The 13,801-nt window shown below is 38.0% G+C and overlaps 1 pseudogene across 1 annotated transcript; it reads right to left on the reverse strand.

The window, feature by feature from the left end:
* Positions 1-3,770: 3,770 nt before the first annotated feature.
* LOC105524523 lies at positions 3,771-7,688 on the reverse strand (annotated as a pseudogene). The gene is made up of 2 exons (XR_001003774.1): positions 7,615-7,688; positions 3,771-5,752 (listed from the first exon to the last, which is right to left on the reverse strand). The product of XR_001003774.1 is annotated as a lysine-rich nucleolar protein 1 pseudogene (transcript).
* Positions 7,689-13,801: the final 6,113 nt, after the last annotated feature.

Raw genomic sequence — 13,801 nt, forward strand, 5'->3', positions numbered from 1 at the left:
AACAAACCTGCACGTTATGCACATGTACCCTAGAACTTAAAATATAATAATAATAATAATAATAAAAAGAAAGTAGTCAAAAACAGATACTTCAAGTACTATCCATCACAATTACCTTAGGAATTTACTTGACCCTTCTACAAGTCTCAGATTATTTTGAGGCCCCGTTTACTATCTCTGATGGAATCTATGGCTCAACATTCTTCATAGGCACAGGCTTTCATGGACTTCACGTTATTATTGGATCAACATTTCTCACTATCTGCCTCCTCTGCCAGTTAAAATTCCACTTTACATCCAACCACCCCTTTGGCTTTGAAGCTGCTGCCTGATATTGACACTTTATAGACGTAGTATGACTATTCTTATATATCTCTATCTACTAATGAGGATCCTACTCTTTTAGTATAAGCAGTACCATTGACTTCTAATCAATTACTTTCGATATTATGGGAAAGAGAGTAATCAACCTGACACTAGCCCTAGTAACCAGCACCTTACTCACCCTATTACTACTAATAATAGCATTTTGGCTTCCACAACTTAATATTTATACAGAAAAATCCAACCCCTATGTGTGGATTTGACCCAATAACCTCCACCCGCCCCTCCTTTTCCATAATATTCTTCCTAGGAGCCATCACATTCCTCCTCTTAGACTTAGAGATTGCTGTACTACTACCCCTGCCATGAGCCCTTCAAACAACCAACCTGACACTAATAATCAGCACAGCCCTTCCACTACCATTTCAATCCTAGGCTTGACTTATGAATGAGCCCCAAAAGGGTTAGACTGAGTTGAATTGGTAAATAGTTTAAGTCAAAATAAATGATTTTGTCTCATTAGATTATGATAAGCCATATTTACCAAATGACCTCTATTAATATCATTATTATATTAGCATACACCATGTCACTGCTAGGAGTGTTAGTCTATCAATCCCACCTAATATCATCCCTATTATGCCTAGAAGGCATAATACTATCAAAATATATCATAAATACTCTTATAACTTTAAATATAGATTTCACCCTAGCATCCATAATACCCATTTTCCTCCTAGTATTTGCTGCCTGCGAAGCCGCAGTGGGCCTTGCCTTACAAGTTTCAATCTCCAGTGCATATGGCCTAGATTGCATACAAAATCTAAGTTTACTTCAGTGCTAAAAATTATTATTCCAACAATTACACTGTTACTGATGATATGATTCTCTAAAAATTCTATAATCTGAATCAACATGGTTATCCACAGCCTACTCATTAGCCTCATCAGCCTACTCTTTTTTAACCAATTCGGCAATACTGATCCAACTTCTCATTAATCTTTTCTGACCTGCTGACATTACCCCTTCTAATCTTAACAGCCTGACTACTGCCTCTTATAATTCTAGCAAGTCATTATCACCTGTCCAATGAATCACCCCCATGAAAAAAGTTACATATTTCTATATTGATCTCCCTACAGACATTTTTAATCATGGCATTCACCGCCACAGAACTAATTATATTTTATATCCTCTTTGAAGCCACACTAGTTCCTACCCTAATTATCATCACTCACTGAGGCAACCAACCAGAATGCCTCAATGCAAGCTCATACTTCTTATTTTACACACTAGTAGGATCCCTTCCTTTACTTGTAACACTTGTTTATACTCAAAATACCTCAGGTTCGCTAAATATGCTAGTAATAATACTGCTATCCAAGAGCTATTAACCTCCTGATCCAATAGTCTTATATGACTAGCATGTATCATGGCCTTCATAGTAAAAATACCTCTATATGAACGTCACCTATGACTCCCCAAAGCCCATGTAGAAACCCCTATTGCCAACTCAATAATACTTGCAGCAGTACTCCTGAAGCTAGGCAGGTGCGGTGTAATATGGCTTACTCTTATCCTCAACTCCGTAACAGAACATATAGCCTACCCTTTCCTCATGTTGTTCCTATGAGGAATAGTTATGACAATCTCTATTTGTCTATGACAAAAACCAATCTGAAATCACTTATTGCCTACTGCTCCATAAGCCACATAACACTTGTTATTATGGCTATCCTCATTAAGACCCCTTGAAGCTTTATAGATGCAATCACCCTTATAATTGCTCATGGGCTCACTTCATCCTTACTCTTCTGCCTAGCAAATTCAAACTGCAAGCGAGTCCATAGGCGAACCATATTGCTTACCCGAGGCCTTCAAACACTGCTCCCACTAATAGCCTCTTGATGACTTCTGGCAAATCTTACCAGCCTTGCCTTACCCCCTACCGTTAATCTAGTAGAAGAACTCTTTATGACTATGGTCTTATTCTCCTGATCAAATATCACTATCATGCTTATAGGACTTAATATACTAATTATAGCCCTTTACTCCCTGTATATGCTAATCGCAACACAACGAGGGACACTTTCATATTATATTAACAGTATGAAACCTTCCTTTACATGAGAAAACACATTAATACTTATACATATTGTGCCTATCTTCCTATTATCCATAAACCCTAAAATTATTATGTGGTTTGCATGCTGTAGCTATAGTTTACCCAAAACATTAGATTGTGGATCTAACAATAGAAGCCTGCAACTTCTTACCTACCAAGAAAGTATGCAAGAACTGCTAACTCATGCCCCGATGTTTAACAACGTGGCTTTCTCAACTTTTAAAGGATTAGAGTTGTCTGTTGGTCTTAGGAACCAAAAACAGTGATGTAACTCCAAATAAAAGTAGCAAACATGTATCTTCCATGGCTATAACAGCCCTAATACCCTTAATCCTACCGATTACTGTTACCTTAGCCAACTCCTGCAAAATAGGCTCATACCCAAATTATGTAAAAACATCTATCGCACGTGCCTTCATCATTAGCCTCATCCCAACAATGTTTATATGCACAGACAAAGAAGCCATTATCTCAAACTGATATTGAATGACGATCCAGACTTTCAAATTCTCACTAAGCTTCAAACTAGCCTACTTCTCCACAAAATTTATCCCAGTAGCACTACTCATTACCTGATCTATTGTAGAATTCTCAATATGATATATAAATTCAGACCCTAACATTCATCAATTTTTCAAGTACTTATTTTCTTCATCACTATATTAATTCTGGTTACTGCCAACAACCTCTTTTAGCTCTTTATTGGATGGGAAGGTGTAAGAATCATGTCTTTCTTACTAATTAGTAAGAATGACTAATTCTGATGGTATGGCAGAGCAGATGCTAATACAGCAGCCCTCCAAGCAGTCCTGTACAACCTCATCGGTGATACTGGCTTTATTTTAGCTACAGCATTGTTCATGTCCTCCGACACATGAGAATTTTAACAAACATTTATTCTAGACCTCACCCCTAACTCCTTCCATTAATTAGCCTTCTCTTAGCAGCAGCAGAAAAGTCAGCTCAATTCGGCCTCCATCCCTGACTTCCATCTGCCATAGAAGGCCCAGCCCCAGTCTCAGCCCTACTTCACTCCAGCACTATAGTTGCAGCAGGAGTTTTCCTGCTCGTCCGATTCTACCCTTTAATAGAAAATAACCTATAAATCCAAACCTTTACATTACGTCTGGTAGCTATTACTACCTTAGTCACAGTAATCTGTGCTCTAACGCAAAATGATACCCAAAAAATCATAACATTCTCTATCTCAAGCCATCTAGGCCTTATAATAGTCACAACTGGCATTAATCAGCCACACCTAGCATTCCTTCACATCTGCGCCCATGCCTTTGTTAAAGGTATATTATTATTATTATTATTATTTTTTAGTGGCTGGGTGACCCCAGGCAATTTTATTACTTTATCCCTGAACCTCACTTGCCTCATCTATAACATGGGGCTAATAATAGCACCCATTTCATAATTATGAAGATTAAATACATTATGGAAAACACTAGTATTTGCCTAGCGCCTGCTAAACACTCAACAAAAGTTAACTGTACATACCGATGTCTCAAACAGGGACGGAATGTTTAACACAGAAAACAGGAGGTTTTAGCCACTCACTCATTCTCCTGGCTCCCGAAATATGAGCTGCCCTACCCCAGTTCATCCAAGCCCATCAAGATAGTTGTCCTTGTCCTTAATCTCCACAGGTGTTCAGTGTGAGCCAACTGTCAGATGGCTTTCATTTGCACAACTGAATAAACCATTTATGCCTAGTGTTCCATTACTGGAACGCTAAGCTTATGGGAGTTATTTATATCCTGCTGCTGGAGGTCATCACCAAGATCTGATTTTTCACAAAAAGAAATTTATAATCTCCAGCATAAATGTAATAAAGCAATTGTGGCAGTTTTGGGGGGACAAAACTCTCGAGTTTAATCTTCCAGCTTGACTGACTTGGAAGCGTTCCTGTCAATGTAAAAGATCTTGTTGGGGGCAGTGGAGAAGCCAAGGCCGGCTCCGCGGCTGTACTTGCAGCTCATGGCCCGGTCGTAGTCCCGCTGCAGATTCTGCTGCAGGCTGTCAGCCGCCTTCTTGCTGAGGGCCATGTTGGGCCTTGCAGTCGTGCTGGGGGCGCGGTTGAACGGAGGGGACAGGTTTTTGAAGCCACCCATAAGTCTGAGAAATTTCAGTTTCTGGTCTTCGTTCTCAAAATCAGCAGTATCCCACTGGCCAAACTGGGTTCCCATCCACTTCCTGGTTTCAGAAGCTTCCGTTTTGCCTGACTTACAATCAATCTCTTCTTGCAAGGCCTTTCGCCTCACCTGGTCTATGTGCGCCTCGTCCATGTTGCCTTTCTTTTCCAACACCACCTCTAAGTCCGTGTCTGTTTCCTCCTTCCAAGGGTCTCCTGCTACCCCACTCTGTTTCCTCTTCTTCTTCTTCCTTTTGAGAGCTGGCTCCTCGATGACTGGCTGCTCTACCTTCTTCTTGGACTTCATCTTTTTCTTTGTGGAGGCCTTAGGGTCATCACTTATGGGGATGTATTCCGGAGCCTCAACTTTGACTGGCTTCTTTTTTCTTCCTTTCCTAGGGCGTCTCTCCATGGACCGGGAGGGCTTGGAGTGGCCTGGGAGGGTGTCTTCCTCCTGGTGGATTTTTTTTTTCTTCTTCACCTTCCCATTGTGTTCTCTGGGGCTCTTCCGCTTCCGTTTCTGCCCCAAGGCTGCCTGTCCCTCATCCTTCTTTCCCACTGAGCAAGTGTCCGCAACATCCCTGGCCTCCCTGGCCTCGCAGAACCAAGGGTCCTGGACTGAGAAGGCTGTGAGATCCCGGGCCCCCTTTTTCTCCTTCTTGTGTTTTTTGAGCTTCTTGCCAACTCTGGTTTCCTCCTCACTCTGTCTAGGGTCTGGGGTGGTTTTCACCCCAGAGGCATGGGACATGGCCAGAGGTGACTTCTTCTTTTTCTTCTCCCCACTAAGGAACTCCAAGTGGCCAAGCACCTGCTTCCTGGGGCTGGGTGACTTCTCTGTCCATCTGGCATGCAGCATTGTCTCAGGTTCTACATGCCCCTCGCAAAGGGTGCTGAGACCCGTCTTTTTCTTCTTTTTCTTCGCTAGAGGCATCTCAGGTGCCTGCCCATGGACCACACTCTTAGAGGGGGACTTGGCTCTTATAGAAGAAACATCGGCAAAGTAATCATCATTGTTTACAATGGAGTATCGAGTCTCTGGTTCTTTGACCACTTTCTTCTTCTTTTTCTTCTCTGGGAGCCCAGGGTCTTCTTTGTGTGTCTTAGTGATCGTTCCAGTGGGTGAAATTTCCCCACCTCCACGTGAGAGCCCACTCCGCCGCGACCTAAAGGTATATTATTTATATGTTCAGGGTTCATCATCCATAGCCTCAATGATGAGCAAGACATCTGAAAAATGGGAGGGCTATTCAAGACTTTACCCCTTACTTCCTCCTCCTTTATTATTGGCAGCCTTGCGCTTACAGGCACGCCTTTCCTCACAGGCTTTTACTCTAAGGCCTCATCATTGAAACCTCAAACACATTCATACACCAATGCCTGAGCCCTTTATATTACTCTTATTGCCAGTTCCTTGACAGCTGTTCATAATACCCATATTATTTTCGCTCTTATAGGACAACCTTGCTTCACAACTGTGGCTGCTATTAATGAAAATAACCCCTTCCTAATTAACTCAATTAAGCACCTAACAATGGGCAGCATATTCACCGGATCCCTCATCACCAACAGTATTATTCCTGCTTCATCTGCCAAACAACCATACCACTCCACCTGAAGCTCACAGCTCCAGGTGTGACCCTCTTCTCACTAGCAATGGAGCTTAATCTCATAACTAATAGCCTTAAACCAAAGTACCCATTACAGACATTCAACTTCTCCAACATACTAGGATTTTATTCAGCCACAATTCACCATACAACCCCCCACTCAGGCGTATTCACAAGCCAAAATCTGGCTTCACTTCTACTAGACCTAATTTGACCAGAAAAGTCTGTACCGAAGACCATTACACAACCCAAATTTCAGCCTCCATTACTATATCTACTCAGAACGGCCTAAACTCTATTTTCTTTTTTTATCCCATCCCTTCTAACCCTACTCCTAATTATCTAATCTGTCATCCCGAGTAATTTGAATCACAACATAAATACTAGCAAATAATGATCAACCAGCAGCTACCATTAATCAGCACCCATAACTGCACAAGGCAGCCACATATACGAATCTTCACGCAACAACCCTGCCCCCTCACCCTCAAAAATCATCCAACCCTTTGTGCTATTAAAATCAATCATGATCCTCACTCTATCTTGCTCAACTATTCCCAGAACCAGCATCAACTCCATTATTAGTTCTCATAATAAGTCTCCTCAGATGTCAATACTCAACCCTCATGTTTCAGGATACTCCTCAGTAGCCATCACTGTGGTACAGCCATAGACAACCATCATAGGACACAAACAAATGAAAAAATACCCATCAACCCCATGAAAGCACCACCAAAATTCAACAAAATACCACAACCCACAGCACCACTAATAATTAGCCATAGACCTCCGTAAATAGGAGAAGGTTTTGAAGAGAAACCTACAAACCCTATAACCAAAAAGACACTTAAGAAAAATATAGTATATGCCATTATTCCTACATGGACTATAACCATGACTAATGACAGGAAAAATCATCGTTGTATTTCAACTATAAGAAGGCTAATGGCCAATAGCCATAAAACACACCCACTAATAAAAATTATTAATTATTCATTGATCTTCCCACATGGTCTAACATTTCTATATAATGAAACTTCGGCTCACTTCTAGGTGCCTGCCTAACCCTCCAAATCACTACAGGACTGTTTTTGGCCATGAACTACACATCAGACACCTCAACTGCCTTCTCTTCAGTCGCTCATATCAGCTGGGATGTAAACTTCGACTGAATGGTTTGCTATTTCCATGCTAATGGTGCTTCAATACTTTTTATCTGCCTCTTCTTACATGTTGGCTGAGGTTTATTCTATGGATCATTTACATTTCTAGAAACCTGAAATATTGGCATCATCCTCCTACTCAAAACAATGGCGACAGCACTCATAGGCTACGTGCTCCCATGAGGCCAGACATCATTCTGAGGTGCTACAATAATTACAAATCTACTATCAGCCATCTCATATATTGGAACTGACCTAATGCAATAAATCTGAGGTGGGTTCTCAGTTGACAAAGCCACCCTTACACGATTCTTCACTTTCCATTTCATCTTACCTTCATCTTTACAGCCCTAGCAGCTGTTCACCTTTTATTCCTACATGAAACAGGATCTAAAAACCCTTCAGGGGTTTCATCGGTCCCCGACAGCATTACTTTCCACCTCTGCCATACAACCAAAGATATTTTAGGTTTAATTTTTCTCCTCTTCCTCCTAATAATTCTAGTACTATTTTTGCCTGACCTCCTGGGCGACCCAGATAACTATGTACTAGCCAACCCCATCAACACCCCATCCCACATTAAGCCAGAATGGTACTTTTTGTTTGCCTATGCAAGCAAAGTGTTTATCCAGACAATAGAATATTATTCAGAGCTAAAAGAAATAAGCTACAAAAGGCTATGAAAAGACACGGAGGAATCTTAAATGCATACTACTAAGTGAAAGAAACCAATCTGAAAATGCTACCTACTGTATGATTTCAACTATATGACATTCTGGAAAAGACAAAATTGTGGTGACAGTAAAAAGATCAGGGGTTAGGGAGGAGAGAGGGATGACGAGGCAGAGCACAAAGGATTTTTAGGGTAATGAAACTGTTCTGGATGATACTGTGATGGTGAATATATGTAATTATAAACCCACAGAAGGTACAACACCAAGAGCAAACCCCATTGTAAACTGACTTTGGGTGATAATGATGTGTCCATGTAGGCTCATCAGTTGAACAAATGCATCACTCTGATGGCAGATGTTGATAATGGGGAGGCTCTGCATGTCTGAGGATGGGGAATATATGGAATATTTCTGTTATCTTCCACTCAATTTTGCTGCGTACCTAAAATTGCACTAAAAAATAAAGTATATTTTAAAACATTATTGTCGACATCAAAGACTTTTGTTTATTTAGGATATATCCATAGTGTCAAATCTAAAACTGCGTGAAGTTAGAAAAATGGTAAAAGTTTATTTTGCATACAAAAGAATAATTCACAAACCAGGAGAACTCAGCCCAAGGTGGTAAAAATCCCCACTCAGAGCAGTTACAACAGAGTTTTTAAAAAATAAAGGAGGAAATATGTGACCTTTTCTGTGACTGGCTGTTATATATCATCATTTTGTTAAAGCAGCCGGAGCTGTTTAAGCTAATTGTCTATAGCTGATTGTCTAACTTCGTTGATGCATGTTGACAAAGATACAAAGCTTATGTTTATGATTTTGTGTTTTGTTGATGCTTACAGCTAGTGTTGGTGGGAAATCAAAATGACCCAAATTTTGGCTTTGTGGTAACAGATGATTGACTTTGGGCTATATCTACACTGTGACCTCCATTTTCATTTTTTATGAATGACATACAGAGTGTTAGAAATTAAAACTGAGAATTTTTGAATATTTATTGATTTGTTTTAAAACAATAATAACAAATCTATTTGATTAATATAAATACCATATTTTAGGAAAAGTAACTACATGTTTCCAAACAAAAAATATCTGAGAAGAGCAGCACTGTTTTATATTTCATAACTGTCTTGCTTAATAGATAATGGCTGGATTCTCATATCTACTTCTGCATTCAATCTGTTTTGATGTATTATTTTTGTTGAAGTACATAAAGAAAATTTGGCCTCTCATCAATATAGTTGAAAAGGGGAGGAGTATTTTAATGGTCCTTCCAGACAACTGTGGATATTATTTTTGATACTACACCAAAAATCAATAAATTATATTTTATTAAAAGTTAGCTACTATATAGAACCTGAAACCTTATTAATAACTTTTTGAATTCTGATACATGAAAATTCAGCGTCATGTCTTGAACTTTCAAAGAATCTTTTCCCATGCTTTGTTTTGTAATACCATACACTGATTATTTGAAAAATATTGGTTTTCTAAATTATAAAGATCTTCCAAATTCAATACACAATATTGAGAAAATCACAGTCACTAATAACATCATTAATCAGAAAAATTAGCTATGGATTTCTCATAACCTTCAGCAGCCTTCTCCTCACATCTGAGTAATCAGAATTGGGGAACAAGGTCACTCCTTACTGCACAAAAGTAAGGTGAAGGTGGGCAAGGGATGATGGAACTGGATGTACCACAATATGTTATACATATTCATACAATGTTGTGTCATTCATGTATATATGAATGGCCATAAGTATATTTAAAAAACAAAGCAAAAATATTTGCATTTGGAAAGTGACTGGAGAAGGAAGCATGCCAAAGTTCAGTGCTGGTTTTCTTAAGTTATTAGGGCTATGGATAATTTCTTTCATTTCATTTTATTTTATTTTTTTTCTATATTCTCGATTTGATCTTCTCGAGGACCCCTTTGAATAGCAAAGCTGAAAAGGTGCATGTCCTACATTTGATGATAAATGTTCCACTTCATGCTATCAAGAAAAATTGAAAACTGTGTGAACTCTATGTACACGAGTCATTGTTCTTATGTGTAGTTATGGTGAATTAAACAGATGTTTAGCCTGTTTTTATCAAAGTATCCTATGACATTTTGCACACTTTTGTGTCCACTACATGTATTATGTAATGCTAATACATAGGAGAAAGGAGAAAACCAACTAGCTGTTTTTCAAGTATAAATTGTATCTATGTAAATTATATAAATATAAATTATATTTGAAATACACTGTGTATCTGAAATATCAGAAATGTCTCTGACATATTTCCTCATCACTTCCTTTAATTCATATATTATTAGGCCAACATTAACAATCTTGGAATACATATTCTAACATTAGATCAAGACTATCATGCTAAAAGAAAATCTGTTTTTCAGTTTATGACATGAATATAAGTACTTCGTTGGCCAAAAATATGTTTACGGTAAAATCATCCTAATAATCCATTTTCTGTTTCTGCTCCTGCCACTAGAAATGCTAGGGACTAGAGCTAAATATGATGTGTGTGTTGTAATCACCATTCCTATTTCACTGGTCTTTGAGCTCTACATAGCAGGAAATCTCATCATGGGGGAGGATTGAGCTCTTTCTGGTAAAGGACAGTCATATCTTGGAATGTGGTAGCTCTACAAATCTACATTGCGAACACCAGTCAACTGTTCTTATGAAATACTATGATTAATGAAATAAGTATTTAAATACTCATAATGAGCTGATTTTCCTAAGAGGGAGGGACTAATGACTGATAACTTAATTTTGGTCTCCTATTTGGTCCTCCTCTAGGTTCTAACTTCTAATCAATTCCTATATTGATACTTTTTGAAAAATAGAAAAAACACTCAATGAGCTCCATTTTTAATTAAAATTTTAATTTTTAGATAATTGTAGATTCACATGCAATTGGAAGAAATAATACAGATACATCTCATGGGCCATTCACCCAATATCCATCAACGGAAAAACTATAACAATGCCAAAAAAATTCAAACAACACAAAATCACAAGTAACATGTTGATATTGATATCATCAAGATACTGAATATTTTCACTACCACAAGGATCCCTCATGTTGCACTCTTATAGCTGCACACATTTTTCTCTTACTTTCCCCTTCTCCTTAACACCTGGCAGCCACTAATTTATTCTACATTTCTGCAGTTTTGTCATTTCAGGAATAATATATAAATGGAATTACAAGATACAACCTTTGGGATTGCTTTTTTCACTCAGCACAAATCTCTGAAGAGTCATCTAGGTTGTTGCATTAACAATTTTTTTTTTTATTACTGAGTAATTTCCCAAGAAATGGAGGTACCACAGTTTGCTTAACCATTCACTTTTTGAAGGACATCTGGGTTGTTTCCAGTTACTGGCTATTATAATTAAAACTACTGCACATATTTTTGTGTAACCTTTTGGGTGGATGTAAGTTTCATTTCTGTGGGATAAATGCCCAGGTCTCCAGGCTCCTTATTTGGCCTCTGTTGACTCTCAAGTTGTAGCAGGGAGCCCGTCTTCAACTGCTAGGCAGGGTTGGGAGTTCCAACTCCACACTAGGTGTCTGCTGGTAACTCACTGACTGGGATGGATATGTGTGCCTTGTCATGGTTCCCTAGATGGCCTCTACTAATAATAACACCACAACTACCAACACTACTAAAGTCATGTGAACTCTGATAACAGTAAGGTGGACTCCTTACCACCCAGTGGAAATACAACTACCAACTCCTTACTCAGCTTTCCCAGACATTATCCTGGAAGGGAGGTGAGTGCCTTGTCACAGTCAGGTATGAGTGGAAAGCTTGGCTTCCGCACTTGGCCTTTGCCATGGGTGCGGTAGAGCCGCAGTTGTTTTGTGATAGTTGTGGCTGGCTGGAGTACAGCTGTTATTGTCTAAAAGTTTTCTGTCTTGCTAGTCTTCTCAAGACTGTCTTGAATTTTTGGCTAGAGAACAGGCTTCTGTTGGAGATTTGTTTATTGCTTTCTCAGTGTCCATGGGTGCTTCTAGGTTGACAGCTTCTTTAGCTCCAAGTCTGGGGGATATATGAGGAAAACAAAAAACAAAAAGCAGTGGAACTCATTACCATGGTCTTCCTTGGGTCTTCAGGTTCCTAGCTTATCTGCCTCCTTCTCTCTACCTTTTAGGGTCTTATGTTTGACTTATATATAAATGTTCCAGGTTTTTAGTTTTACTTAACGAGAGGAATCAGTAAAAGTATGTCTACTCCATTTTTCTGGAAGCAGAAGTCCAACTCCACATTTCTTTAAGGAATAAAGCTTACCTTGCTCTGTCTGGCATTCAAGTGCATCCCAATTTACATATTATATCTTTACAGAAGAGGAGTCTTTTACTTACCTTAAAAAATAACTAATAATTCTGACATTTAGACCTTTTTTTTTTCTTTTTTGAGCATTGCATATGAAATGGTTTTACTGCTCCTCTTCTCTGAACCAAACTATATTGGTGTGTCAAAGCCAATATAAACACTTGCTCCAAGCAGCCTCCCCCAGTTAAAGAAGTCCACATCGATTTCTCATTATTCTCATAGCACTTGCTCTCTGAACTACTCATTTTATCCTTTATTACATACACTGTTATCTACAGACATTGTGCTATTTGGGGACATTTGTTATTTAATGATTTTCCCATTACTTCCTTGACCTCAAAGATGATCTTTATACAAAACAAAGAATTTTATTTCATAATATTCTGTGTCACTCATTTTTGTACCAAAAATATTTTCTTCAATTCCTGTTCACATTCATATAAAAAATTGCAATAATTTCTGAACTACATTCCAAATAGACTTTTAAATATATAGAAGCTTCTTAAAAAATAATCTGCAATTATCAGGATAGTGTTAGTCTAGTTCACAAAATGTCCTAGCATCTGAATGCTTAAAACATTACTACTAGTTAATATTTGCATTTTATCAATGAGAATTTGAAGCTTTAGATAAAGTCAGTTTGAAAGGAAAAGGGTCAGGCATTGACAGTCAGCTGGAAGCTATACTGATCATGTAATATCACCTTAACCAGATCAATAACTAGTTTTTGAAACATATGATCAAAATTTCTTTTTATAGCATAGTGTTAGCTTCTGCATAAATACAATTCTTAGTAACAATTTTGAAATTAATAAGATGCTTCTTAGAACACATCTATTGCTTTTTGTATCTGAAGATTTATTATTTATTATTTAAAATGTCATATTCTTGCCCATCTTTTATAATTTTGAGCATTCTTCCAAGTTGTGGTAATAAAAACACTTCAAGATTATTTACTTTTATCTAGTAGAAAAGCATACAAGTTAAAATGGAAACCACATTAATGTACAAAGCAGAATCTCTTACTTTAATGAGAGTTTTTTTTTTTTTTTTATTATACTTTAAGTTCTAGGGTACATGTGCATAACGTGCAGGTTTGTTACATATGTATACTTGTGCAATGTTGGTGTGCTGAGAGTTTTTAAAGAGTAAAGAAGAATCAACTTGAGGTACAAAATGTATGTGTGTTGTTTTTTTTTAACCTCAACTGTGAATATGGCTCTCAAGCTTAGTTTATGCTATTCTTAAACATTGGCTACTTTCCTGGAAAGTGAGGTATAAAGCAAACACACATCAAATCATATTTACTATTGAAAATTAAAATTTTCAGAGGTTTATCTCAGAAAAAAGTTCCCAAGTTATAAAAAGTGTTTGCAAATAAATACATTTTTGGACATCTATAATACACTGT

This window comes from Colobus angolensis, unplaced genomic scaffold, assembly GCF_000951035.1.
Source record: "Colobus angolensis palliatus isolate OR3802 unplaced genomic scaffold, Cang.pa_1.0 Scaffold5, whole genome shotgun sequence".
NCBI lineage: Eukaryota > Metazoa > Chordata > Mammalia > Primates > Cercopithecidae > Colobus > Colobus angolensis.